This window comes from Caretta caretta, chromosome 16 (assembly GCF_965140235.1).
Source record: "Caretta caretta isolate rCarCar2 chromosome 16, rCarCar1.hap1, whole genome shotgun sequence".
Classification (NCBI taxonomy): domain Eukaryota; kingdom Metazoa; phylum Chordata; order Testudines; family Cheloniidae; genus Caretta; species Caretta caretta.
Genome location: NC_134221.1, coordinates 202,262 through 215,907, shown reverse-complemented (window position 1 = coordinate 215,907; position 13,646 = coordinate 202,262). Strand labels below are relative to the sequence as shown.

Here is a 13,646-nt window from a genome sequence, read left to right as displayed (position 1 = left end):
AAAGTTGAGTATTCTAACTGCTCTGAAATGCACGTGTGCTCGGATTGTCTTGGCATTTGCTACTCTCTATGTGCATGCAGGGTAAGGTTAGTGGTTTAAATTTATGGTTACTTGAACAAACAATTCCTCAGGACCCCCCACCCCCACCCCAGTAGCTCCCTAAAAGGAACCTTTTTACAAAATCCCCTTGTTCTTACAACATTTTGCACACACCTAGGCTGAAACTATGCTTCTAATTCTCCGCCCGACTGATCTCATCTGATTTGTGTCCATTTATTCTTTTGCATAGAGACTGTCCGGTTTGGCCAATGTACATGGCAGAGGTCATTGCTGGCACATGATGGCATATAGCACATTGGTAGATGTGCAGGTGAACAAGCCCCTGATGGCGTGGCTAATGTGATTAGATCCTATGATGGTGTCCCTTGAATAGATATGTGGACAGAGTTGGCAATGGGGTATGTTGCAAGGATAGGTTCCTGGATTAGTGGTTTTGTTGTGTGGTGTGTCATTGCTGGTGAGTATTTGCTTCAGGTTGGGGGCCTGTCTCCCAAGGTCTGTGAGAGTGAGGGACCATCCTTCAGGATAGGTTGCAGATCCTCGATGATGCACTGGAGAGGTTTTAGTTGGGGGCTGTAGGTGACGGCTAGTGGTAGTCTGTTACTTTCTTTGTTGGGCCTATCCTGTAGTAGGTGACTTCTTTTGGGTACTTTTCTGGTTCTGTCAATCGGTTTCTTCACTTCAGCAGGTGGGTGTTGTAGTTTTAAGAACACTTGATAGAGATTGTGTAAGTATTTGTCTCTGTCTGAGGGATTGGAGCAAATGCGGTTGTATCTTAGAGTCTCTACGCAAAAGAATAAAGGGACACAAATCAAATGTCAAGAATTAAAACATTCAAAAACCAGTCGAAGAACACTTCAACCTCCCTGGATGCTTCATTACAGACTTAACAGTGGCAATTCTTCAACAAAAAAACTTCAAAAACAGACTCCAATGAGAAACTGCAGAACTGGAATTAATTTGCAAACTGGACACGATCAAATTAGGCCTGAATAAAGGCTGGGAGTGGATGGGTCATTACACAAACTAGAAACTATTTCCCCGTGTTAATTTTTCCCCCTACTGTTACTCACACCTTCTTGTCAACTGTTTGAAATGTGCCACCCTAATTACCACTACAAAAGTGATTTTTCCTCCTGCTGATAATAGCCCACTTTAAATTCAATTGTCTCGTTAGAACTGGTAAGGCAACTCCCATCTTTTCATGTACTTTGTATATATATCTTCCTAGTGTATTTTCCACTCCATGCATCTGATGAAGTGGGTTTTAGCCCACGAAAGCTTATGCCCAAATAAATGTGTTAGTCTCTAAGATGCCACAAGTACTCCTCGTTGTTTTAGCATTCACAGGGACTCACACCTTTGTGCATTCTCTGATGTCTAATAAGGTGTGAGAGCCAAGAGAAGGTTTTCCCACACTCAGGGCACATGTTTTGTCTCTCTCTCCCTTGAGGATTCTCTGCTGGGCTGTGGTTTCCTTGAGGTCCTTGAGATTTTCCTCACAGCTGATGGATTTACCCACTTTCTCCCCTGATTTGTTTCCCTGCTGCCTCTCTTCACGACTCCTGGACACGTTCCCTTGAGTTCCTTCTGGTAATCGCCCTTGCAGTTCCACGTGCTCAGCATCTTCCTGCTGTGGATTCTGCTCCTTGTTCTCACTCACCATCCCATCGTCTCCTGGGCCAGAGAGAGAAACCTCAGAAGCTGGGATGGAAAAGGGGAGAGAAAACCAAAGTAAGTGCTAGAGAGATGGGGGGAAGATCAGGAAATCAATTCCCCAAAACTCTTCCCTAAAGGGGAGAGAGGAGAGGATCAACTCAGTCTCCATATCCCATCCCAATGCTCAGGATGAAGGGACGTTAGGAATTCAGTTATTGTTACTAGGGCTGTTGATTAATCGCAGTGAACTCACGCAATTAACTCAAAAAATTAATCGTGATAAAAATATTAATCGTGATTAATTGCACTTTTAATTGCACAGTTAAACAATAGAATACCAATTGAAATGTATTAAATATTTTTGGATGTTTTTCTACATTTTCAAATATATTGATTTCAATTACAACACAGAATACAAAGTATACAGTGCTCACTTTATATTATTTTTATTACAAATATTTGCACTGTAAAAATTATAAAGTATTTTTCAATTCGCCTCATACAAGTACTGTAGTGCAATCTCTTCATCAAGAAACTTACAAATGTAGTTTTTTTGTTACATAACTGCAGTAAAAAAACAAAAAAAACCCCCCAACAACGTAAAACTTAAGAGCCTAAAAGTCCACTCAGTCCAACTTCTTGTTCAGCCAATTGCTAAGACAACAATCATATCATAAAGTTTGTTTACATTTATGGGACATAATGCTGCCTGCTTCTTATTTACGTCACCTGAAAGTGAGAACAGGTGTTTGCATTGCACTGTTGTAGTAGCTGGCATTGCAAGATATTTACATGCCAGACAAGCTAAAGATTCTTATGTCCCTTCATGCTTCAACCACCATTCCAGAGAACATGCATCCATGCCAATGACGGGTTCTGCTCGATAATGATCCAAAGCAGTGCAGACCGATGCATGTTCATTTTCATCGTCTGTGTCAGATGCCACCAGCAGAAGGTTGATTTTCTTTTTTGGTGGTTTGGTTCTGTTGTTTCCACATCGTAGTGTTGCTCTTTTAAGACTTCTGAAAGCATGCACCACACCTCGTTCCTCTCAGCTTTTGGAAGGCACTTCAGATTCTTAAACCCTGGGTCAAGTGCTGTAGCTATCTTTAGAAATCTCACATTGGTATGTTCTTAGCGTTTGACAAATCTGCAGTGAAAGTGTTTTAAAACAAACAACATGTGCTGGGTTATCATCCAAGACTGCTATAACTCGAAACACCTGGCAGAATGTGGGTAAAATAGAGCAGGAGGCATACAATTCTCCCCCAAGGAGTTCAGTCACAAATTTAATTAACACTTTTTTTTTTAAAATAAGTGTTGTCAGCATGGAAGCATGTCCTCTGGAATGGTGGCTGAAGCATGAAGGGGCATACAAATGTTTAGCATCTCTAGCATGTAAATACCTTGCAATGCAGCTACAAAAGTGCTATGAAAATGCCTGTTCTCACTTTCAGGCAACATTGTAAATAAGAAGTGGGCAGCATTATGTCCCATAAATGTAAACAAATGTATTTGGCTTAGTGATTGGCTGAACAAGAAGTAGGACTGAGTAGACTTTTAGGCTCTGAAGTTTTACATCATTTTATTTTTGAGTGCAGTTAGTTTTTCTACATAATTCTACATTTGTAAGTTCAACTTTCATGATAAAGAGATTGCACTATATTATTTGCATTAGGTGAATTGAACAATACTATTTTTGTTTTTTACTATGCAAATATTTGTAATCAGAAATAATAATATAAAGTGAGCACTGTACACTTTGTATTGTGTGGTAATTGAAATCAATATATTTGAAAATGTTGAAAATATCCAAACATATTTAAATAAATGGTATTCTATTATTCTTTAATCACATGATTAATCACAATTAATTTTTGTAATTGCTTAACAGCCCTAATTGTTATGAGTCAGTCACAATGGGTAGGAGGCCATGAGCGATATCTGCTCTGTGGATATGACACCTGCTGGGGGCCAGTAGAGAACTCAAAGAGCTCTCAAGTTCTTGGTAGGGAATCCCAGCTGTGTCTTTCAGGCAAAGACAGTATTTGAGTTGGTCTAATGATTCCTCACCTGTGCAGGTTCCTCTCAGGCTCTCTCTTCCCTCAGGGCCCTGGAGATCTGAGACCCACACCTCTTCCCCTGGTTCCAGCTGGGACATCACCTCAGCTTTGGAAACTGGAAGCCCTGCTCAGATGAAGGAAAACAAATGAGATCACGTGAATTCATGGCACATTTATCATAAAGAACATGGACTTTTTTTTTAAAAAACCTGGCTCATTTTATATTCTGGAGCTAGCTCTCCTGGTGCTCAAAGGTGCCAGACACTCTGCTTAATACTCTCCACCGCTCTGCTGGTGCACACGCAGACAAACACTCCTTATTAAAGAGACTCATAAAACCCACAGAAAGTAACTCCGTATCACTGAAAGCCAAGGAAAAGTCACCTTGGGACTGCTTCTTACCGACAGACCCAATAATAATAAGACAGTCATAGGGGAACTGGGACTGGTGAGCATGGGCTTGCAGGGTTCAGCATAGTAATGAATAGGGAGGAGTGGGGATATCACTGAGCGCAGTCTGTCTGGGGTGCCAGATATCAGGAAAGCACATTTTGAGAAGTTAGGGAATATAATGAGTCAGGTGTAATGGAAAGGAGCATTACCAAGAAGCAGGTCGACTAGGAGGTGTTCTATTAACCCCATAGTCAAAACACTTTCCAAACGTTCCCACACCACATGGATTTTAGCTAGTGGCACGAGGAATCTGCTTTTGCCCTCCCACACAATCTTTGCCATTTGGCCAGGCAACATACTGGCCTTTGAGACCACACTCTGCTTAACCAAAGAGATCTGGGCCCCTGTATCCCTCTGCCCCAAGTATTCCCGGCCAGTAATTTTGACAACCTTAACATGCATCATGTCTGGTTCTGCAGAGGCTAATCTCACAAAACCAACATGATCAGTTTCAATTGCTTTGGGGGTTTTTGTGTTGAGGGCAGCAGAACTAACATGAGCTATTGGTTGCCTGCTTCCTCCTCGCACAGGGCATTTATTCCTCTAGTGATCAGTGGAATTACACAGATAGCACATTTTGGGCTCTTCTGCTTTTACAGGAGATTTGGGATGAGGGTTAGAGGAATATTTTTGGGTAAGAGAATGTTTAGGCTCCCAGCCCCCTTCTCTCTTCCCAGGGGCAAAATGGGATCCTCCCTTCCCACCAGTTGTAAACCCCTCTTTCTGTGGCCTGCCCTCAATAGACACCTGATTGTGTTCAAAGGCATCAGCTAAAAAAGACATCGCATCCACAGACTTTACTTCTTTGTCCCATAGACACTGCTTCACATCAGCCTCACATATGCTTAGGAAATGCTTTTGGTCAACAAGATCCAACATTCCCTCAAAACTTGCCACTTTACCTCTCACCCATTTTCCCAACAAATCTTTCATTTTGTCTACATATTTCCCATTACTCATAGCAATATCCTTCTTAAGATTCCTAAATTTAACTAAAAGAAAAGGAGTACTTGTGGCACCTTAGAGACTAACAAATTTATTGGAGCATAAGCTTTCGTGAGCTACAGCTCACTTCATCGGATGCATACCGTGGAAAATACAGTGGGGAGATTTATATACATACAGAACATGTACATTCCCATGCATGTATATTCTGAATGCATCCAATGAAGTGAGCTGTAGCTCACGAAAGCTTATGCTCCAATAAATTTGTTAGTCTCTAAGGTGCCACTAGTACTCCTTTTCTTTTTGCGAACACAGACTAACACGGCTGCTACTCTGAAACCTAAATTTAACTCTATATGTTTCAGGGGTAATCTGAAAACTTTGCAAAACAGTATCTTTAAATTTACAATAGTCTAAAGCATCTTCAATAGGCATTCCATTGAATACATTTTGAGTTTTACCCGTTAATTTTGCAATCAGGGTAGGAACTCTCTTTTCAGGGATTTCATGTATTACACACAACCTTTCAAAGGTAGTCAGATATTCAGCAATATCATCGTCCTCACTGTACGCAGGACATAAGTGTTCCCATTTGTGGATTTTTGGAGTGATGGGAGTCGCTGGGGTTAGGGGATTCTGGTTCTGCTTTTCTAGCAGGTCCAGCTGGTGTTTTTGCTCTCTCTCTCTCTCTCTCTCTTTCTCTTTTTTCTTCCATTGCCCTTCTGTGTGCAGCCTCCTCCCTGCCTGCCTCTGCCTCCATAGTTTCCCTGGCCACAGCTGCTTCTTTTAGCCTCATTTCTGCCTGCCACATTTATCTCTGCAGCTTCCAGTCTGGCCAGCTCTAGTTTTGTAGTTGCCTCACTGATAGTCATTTCTTTGCTTTCCTGTGCTTATTTCCCTCACCCGAAATGAACAACCAGAAAATAACAAAACTGTGACCTCCTCCTGACTGTTCTTAGCCACTGCACTTAAGACTCACTTAAAATCACAAATATCAGTGCTTAAAGTGTGAACTCCACTTGGAGTAACAAGCCGTGCATACACTCTGCTCGCTGCGCCACTGTGATGTTCCCCTCTGGTGTTATCGGGACCGGTGATCTGCTCGGTCACTCCAATCCTTCACTCTAGGAGCCAGCCTTACCCTGCTCTGCTGTGAGAACCCCTGCTCCTGGGCTGTTCACGCACAGCCTCTGGCATGTAAGCTTCTTGGATTGTTCAACCGAATGACACTAGCCAATATCTCTGGTCCCAGACACAACCCTAGGACCCTCCGTCTTGCAGTGTCCAGTTATGCCTGCTGGATGCTGTAAGCTTATATGAGTTTGTCAATTTAACAAAAAAATTGATGTGCACCAGGCTTGTTATCCAAAGGGGAGTCTCTGACACGCTTCAAACCAAACGCACTCCTTCAGGCAGAACAAACAAACAAAATTATTAATGACAAAGATAGATTTTAAGTGATATTAAGTGATAGGCAAAAAGTGAGAGTTAGTTACCAAAAGAAATAAAATGTAACCACGCAGTCTAAACTCTCAACCCTATTAGACTGGGCAACAACTAGATTAAGCAGTTTTTCTCACCCCACTGGATATTGCAGTCCTTTGGCCCTGGTTTAAGGAACAAACCTGTATATTATCTCCTGTGTTGGAGTCTTGTCTTCTTCTCAGGGTCTTGGTTGCTTGCAGCATAGGTGGGGGCAGGAGAAGGGCCCAGTATGTATCCACTCTGTCTGTTTTATACCCTCAGTCCATGTGCTTGGGGAAGAAAAGTACAGGCATGTCTGGGGGCATTGCTGAGTCTCTCCAAGCAAGGATGAGCAATTCCCCTGGTGTGGCCTCACACAGGTGAGTCATTGCATTGTATCTCCCCTGCTGGACAATGGTTGTTGATGGGTTGTTTCACACCACGCCTGGGTGTTGGTTAATTTCCTTGCTGTCGCCTCTGGGGAGCTAGTATTTGTCTGATTCCCCAGTTTACAGCATGCTTTAGTGACAATCATACAACACAATTCTAGAACTTCATATGCATTAATGATACACATATATGGATAGAGAAATGACTTTCAGCAGATGAATTTCTGGGAAAAAAATATTTTAACATACTCAAATCCAAATGCAGATTTTACTTTAGTTTTGCAAGCGTTGTCAGTTAGCTATGCGACAAATCGCTTCACTAATAAATTTGAAATGCTCAAATAAATGTGTTAGTCTCTAAGGTGCCACAAGTACTCCTTTTTTTTTTGCGAATACAGACTAACACGACTGCTACTCTGAAACCTGAAATGGGGTAGGAGATGACACCCTACTCACCGTCTCCCCTGCTACGTTTATAAACACAATGAATAATATCAAATTGGTGATCATGTCCAGAAATGACTCCCTATCAGCAACGCAATGGCGCCATATGAAAGACGACAAGACAACTAACAAATAGCTACGCCAGCAAAATTTCTAGCGTATGCACAGTTATTGTGGAAAAAAAGTCCATTAAAAAATCAAGATAATGAAATGTTCACAAACCACATCAATTCCTAGTTAAGGTTGCCCGGTGCTGGGTTAGTACCTGTTAGTAAATATTAATGCTTTAGTTCTTTCTTTCTGTATATTTCATGCATATATTGATTAACTATTCTTTACAACCTTTATCTTCAACAAAGAGTACATCTGAATTCAAAGGCTCAGAACACCCGCCCTTGACCAATAAGTGAACCTGTTCAATAATTGTATCTACTATGCATCCAAAACTCTACATAATTATACTGATATGGAATTTAGGTGGGGGAATGAAAACTGTCCATCCCTTCCATATACAGGAGAGAGAGATAGATTCAGCTTTTAGTCTGACAACAAAGGGTGGTAATGTATCTATTAGGGCTCATTACTGAGCCGAACCCCTCATCAGCATGGAATCATGTCCTCTGGAATGGTGGCCGAAGCATGAAGGGGCATACAAATGTTTAGTATATCTAGCACACAAATACCATGCAACGCCGCCAGCTACAAAAGTGCCATGTAAACACCTGTTCTGATTTTCAGGTGACACTGTAAATAAGAAGCGGGCAGCATTATGTCCCATAAATGTAAAAAAAACTTGTTTGTCTTAGTGATTGGCTGAACAAGAAGTAGGACTGAGTGGGCTTGTCGGCTCTAAAGTTTTACATTGTTTTGTTTTTGAGTGCAGTTATGTAACAAAAAAACCCTACATTTGCTAACTGCACTTTCCCGATAAAGAAATCGCACCACAGTACTTATATGAGATGAATTGAAAAATACTATTTCTTTTGTTTATCTTTTTTACAGCACAAATATTTGTAATAAAAAATAATAATATAAAGTGCACTGGACACTTTGTATTCTGTGTTGTAACTGAAATAAATATATTTGAAAATGTAGAAAAACATCCAAAAATATTTATAATAAATTTAAATTGCTATTCTATTATTAACAATGTGATTAAAACTGGATTAATCATGACTAATTTTTTTAATCCAGTTAATTTGTTTTGAGTTAATTGCTTGAGTTAACTGTGATTGACAGCCCTAGTATCTATTGCTTTCTGTATAGTGGTGTACAAATCTCTGATGGAATTATTTAATCTAAGATTATAAAATTGAACCTGTTATTTCAATAATCTTGAGTCATTAACTCAGACATGCAACAGCTGCCTCATGCCTTTCACCACCTGGACAGTGGCTAAACCAACCTCTGTAAACCAGGAAATGAAGAGCTGAATCCCACCACACACCTCTACAACACAATCTTAACTTTGCCCCTCTAATCCCAGAGCTGGCAGTCACCACTGGGAACAATTCAGTCAGGGTGGTGCAAAGGTAAACAAACTATCAAGGGAAGTGGAGGATTTTCCATCTCCTGAAGCCTTCATGTTAAGGCTGGATGCCTTTCTGGGAGCTGATTTAGTCCAACACAAGGTATTCAGCTCTGTAGAGCAGTAATTAGATGAAATTTTATGGCTTGTTGTACAGGAGGTCTGATTACATGTCCTAATAGTTCCTCCTGGCCTTTTAATCAATAATATCTATGAGAAAGGACTAAGAGAACATGTCATTGTTTGTGTTGTGTTCCACAGATTGGAATGCCAGCATTTATCTGCATGCCCCCCAGCTGTGTGCACTGTGTCAGGTGTAGCTGTAACTGAATGGTGGAGGGATTAGTTGGAGCAGCTTGGCAGTGCTATGATTGTGGTATGAAGAGAGGTGCATGTGAACCTTGAAGAACCGTGTATGCCTCATTTCAGTGCTGTGTTGCAGGTTGTGTCAGTAACAATGCACAAGGGTGTGTTCTTGCCATGGGGATTGTCAGCACTCTGGTGGCATACATCAGTTGTTTACAGGGTTCAGTGAGGGGGTAAGTGAAGGCAATGACTCAGAAGTAATCCTTGAGGGAGAGGGATAAAGGGGTGGCAACATTTTGCAAGTCTGAGCTGGTTTGTGTGCAGTACGCTCAGTGTTTGAGTGGTGGCCAGGCGTAGGCAACTTCTGTTCTTTATGCTAGACCTAAACCCAAGTTTTGCCTTAGCAAAGAGAAGACCTTAGACTTTGTGTTATCCTGCTCCTGTGCTCTGTTCCCAAAGCGTTCTCTAGCAGGGGAGGGGGAGTGCTAGTATGTGTGTCACTGGCATGTTGGGGTGTTGCTGAAAGAGGGCAGAGGTGAGGTTGCACTGTGGGGTGATGTGAACCTCAGCTCTTCATTTCCCCTTCTAATAACGGAGGGGACAGAAATCCTTACCCAGCGAGGTCACATTCTCATAGTTCTCCTGCATGCCGTCCAGGAGAGCCCACTCTTCCCTGGTGAAATACACAGCCACCTCCTCAAAGGCCACTGGCTCCTGCAAGAGCAAGAGTCCAACACTCAGTATTACTGCCCACTGACAGCCCCACGATTCACAGGGGCGCAGGGCCAATCAAATGGAAGCTATGGGAGGTTCACAATCAGCAGAGTCCCATCCACACCAGTTAGGTGTGTTAGGGTTTTCTTTCCACTCTGAACTTTGGGGTACAGATGTGGGGACCCGCATGAAAGACCCCTTATTTGTGTGATGAATTAATAAAGAATGCATGAATGTGAAGCAACAATGACTTTATTGCCTCTGCAAGTGGTGATTGAAGAGAGGAGGGGAGGGTGCTTAGCTTACAGGGAAGTAGAGTGAGCCAAGGGGCGGGGGGTTTCATCAAGGAGAAACAAAGAGAACTTTCACACCGTAGCCTGCCCAGTCATGAAACTGGTCTTCAAAGCTTCTCTGATGCGCACCGCACCCTCCTGTGCTCTTCTAACCACCCTGGTGTCAGGCTGCGCATAACCAGTGGCCAGGCAATTTGCCTCAACCTCCCACCCCGCCATAAACGTCTCCCCCTTACTCTCACAGATATTGTGGAGCGCACAGCAAGCAGTAATAACAGTGGGAATATTGGCTTTGCTGAGGTCTAAGCAAGTCAGTAAACTGCACCAGCGCGCTTTTAAACATCCAAATGCACATTCTACCACCATTCTGCACTTGCTCAGCCTGTAGTTGAACAGCTCCTGACTACAATCCAGGCTGCCTGTGTAAGGCTTCATGAGCCATGGCATTAAGAGGTAGGCTAGGCCCCAAGGATAGCTATAGGCATTTCAACATCCCCAATGGTTATTTTCTGGTCTGGGAATAAAGTCCCTTCCTGCAGCTTTTGAAACAGACCAGAGTTCCTGAAGATGCGAGCGTCATGTACCTTTCCCGGCCATCCCACGTTGATGTTGGTGAAACGTCCCTTGTGATCCACCAGTGCTTACAGCACTATTGAAAAGTACCCCTTGCAGTTTATTTACTCGCCGGCCTGGTGGTCCGGTGCCAAGATAGGGATATGGGTTCTGTCTATGGCCCCACCACAGTTAAGGAATCCCATTGCAGCAAAGCCATCCACTATGACCTGCACATTTCCCAGGGTCACTACCCTTGATATCAGCAGATCTTTGATTGCGTTGGCTACTTGCATCACAGCAGCCCTCACAGTAGATTTGCCCACTCCAAACTGATTCCAACTGACCGGTAACTGTCTGGTGTTGCAAGCTTCCACAGGGCTATCGCCACTCGCTTTTCAACTGTGAGGGCTGCTCTCATCTTGGTATTCATGCGCTTCAGGGCAGGGGAAAGCAAGTCACAAAGTTCCACGAAAGTGCCCTTATGCATGTGAAAGTTTCGCAGCCACTGGGAATCGTCCCAGACCTGCAACACTATGCGGTCCCACCAGTCTGTGCTTGTTTCCCGGGCCCAGAATCGGCGTTCCATGGCATGAACCTGCCCCATTAGCACCATGATGTCTACATTGCCAGGGCCCATGCTTTGAGAGAAGTCTGCGTCCATGTCCTCATCACTCTCGTCACCGCGCTGACGTCGCCTACTTGTCCGGTATCGCTTTGCCAGGTTCTGGTGCTGCATATACTGCTCTATAATGCATGTGGTGTTTAATGTGCTCCTAATTGTCAAAGTGATCTGAGCGGGCTCCATGCTTGCCGTGGTATGGCGTCTGCACAGGTAACTCAGGAAAAAAGGCGCGAAATGATTCTCTGCCGTTGCTATCACAGAGGGAGGGAGAGAAGGAGGGCCTGATGACATGTATCCAGAACCACCCGCGACAATGTTTTTTGCCTCATCAGGCATTAGGATTTCAACCCAGAATTCCAATGAGCAGCGGAGACTGCGGGGACTGTGGGATAGCTATCCACAGTGCAACACTCCGGAAGTCGACGCTAGCCTCGGTACTGTGGAAGCACTCTGCCGAGTTAATGCACTTAATGCACTTAGAGCATTTTGTGTGGGGACACATACAATTGACTATTTAAAAACGATTTCTAAAAACTCGAGTTCTATAAATTCGACCGAATTTCGTAGTGTAGACATACGCTCAGCAAGTTTGCAATTGACACTAAACTGGGAGGAAAGGTAGATACGCTGGAGGGTAGGGATAGGATACAGAGGGCCCTAGACAAATTGGAGGATTCGGCCAAAAGAAAACTGATGAGGTTCAACAAGGACAAGTGCAGAGTCCTTCACTTAGGATGGAAGAATCCCATGCACCGCTACAGACTAGGGACTGAATTGCTAGGCAACAGTTCTGCAGAAAAGAACCTAGGGGTTACAGTGTACGAGAAGCTGGATATGAGTCAACAGTGTGCCCTTGTTGCCAAGAAGGCCAATGGCATTTTGGGATGTACAAGTAGGGGCACTGCCAGCAGATCGAGGGACGTGATCATTCCCCTCTATTCGACATTGGTGAGGCCTCATCTGGAGTACTGTGTCCAGTTTTGGGCCCCACACTACAAGAAGGATGTGAAAAAATTGGAAAGCGTCCAGCAGAGGTCAACAAAAATGATTAGGGGACTGGAACACATGACTTCTGAGGAGAGGCTGAGGGAACTGGGATTGTTTAGTCTGTGGAAGAGAAGAATGAGGGGGGATTGGATAGCTGCTTTCAACTACCTGAAAGGGGGTTCCAAAGAGGATGGCTCTAGACTGTTCTCAGTGGTACAAGATGACAGAACAAGGAGTAATGGTCTCAAGTTGCAGTGTGGGAGGTTTAGGTTGGATATTAGGAAAAATGTTTTCACTCGGAGGGTGGTGAAACACTGGAATGCGTTACGTAGGGAGGTGGTGGAATCCCCTTCCTTTGAGGTTTTTAAGATCAGGCCTGACAAAGCCCTGGCTGGGATGATTTAGCTGGAGATTGGTCCTTCTTTGAGCAGCGGGTTAGACTAGATGACCTCCAGATTCTATGATCTGAGGGGCAGGGAAGGCATTTCTAGGGCTGAGTGCCACTTTGATTGTCTCCAGGATTCTAGCTCATGCTCGGATACTACATTTGTTCCCCAGTAGGGACAGATGGAGCTTAAAGTCGGTTTGTACAGTGGGGAGCAAAAGGGGAGCTGCAAGGGGGGCGTCCCAGAGCCAGAAAGGAAATCAAAAGGTCATAGAATCATAGAATATAAGGGTTGGAAGGGACCTCAGGAGGTCATCTAGTCCAACCCCCTGCTCAAAGCAGAACCAATCCCCAACTAAATCATCCCAGCCAGGGCTTTGTCAAGCCTGACCCTGAAAACCTCAGAGGAAGGAGATTCCACCATCTCCCTAGGTAACACATTCCAGTGTTTCACCACCCTCCTAGTGAAAAAGTTTTTCCTAATATCCAACCTAAACCTCCCTCACTGCAACTTGAGACCATTACTCCTCGTTCTGTCATCTGCCACCACTGAGAACAGTCTAGATCCATCCTGTTTGGAACCCCCTTTCAGGTAGTTGAAAGCGGCTATCAAATCCCCCCTCATTCTTCTCTTAAGCAGACTAAACAATTCCAGTTCCCTCAGCTTCTCCTCATAAGTCATGTGTTCCAGTCCCCTAATCATTTTTGTTGCCCTCCATTGGACTCTTTCCAATTTTTCCACATCTTTCTTGTAGTGTGGGGCCCAAAACTGGACACAG

At 43.6% G+C, this 13,646-nt stretch overlaps 1 long non-coding RNA gene across 1 annotated transcript; it reads right to left on the bottom strand.

Moving 5' to 3' along the window:
• Window positions 1-237: 237 nt before the first annotated feature.
• Window positions 238-6,989, bottom strand: LOC125623549 (uncharacterized). Its single transcript, XR_007353043.2, has 3 exons — window positions 6,806-6,989; window positions 3,793-3,906; window positions 238-1,764 (listed from the first exon to the last, which is right to left on the bottom strand). It is a non-coding gene; the product is annotated as an uncharacterized LOC125623549 (long non-coding RNA).
• Window positions 6,990-13,646: the final 6,657 nt, after the last annotated feature.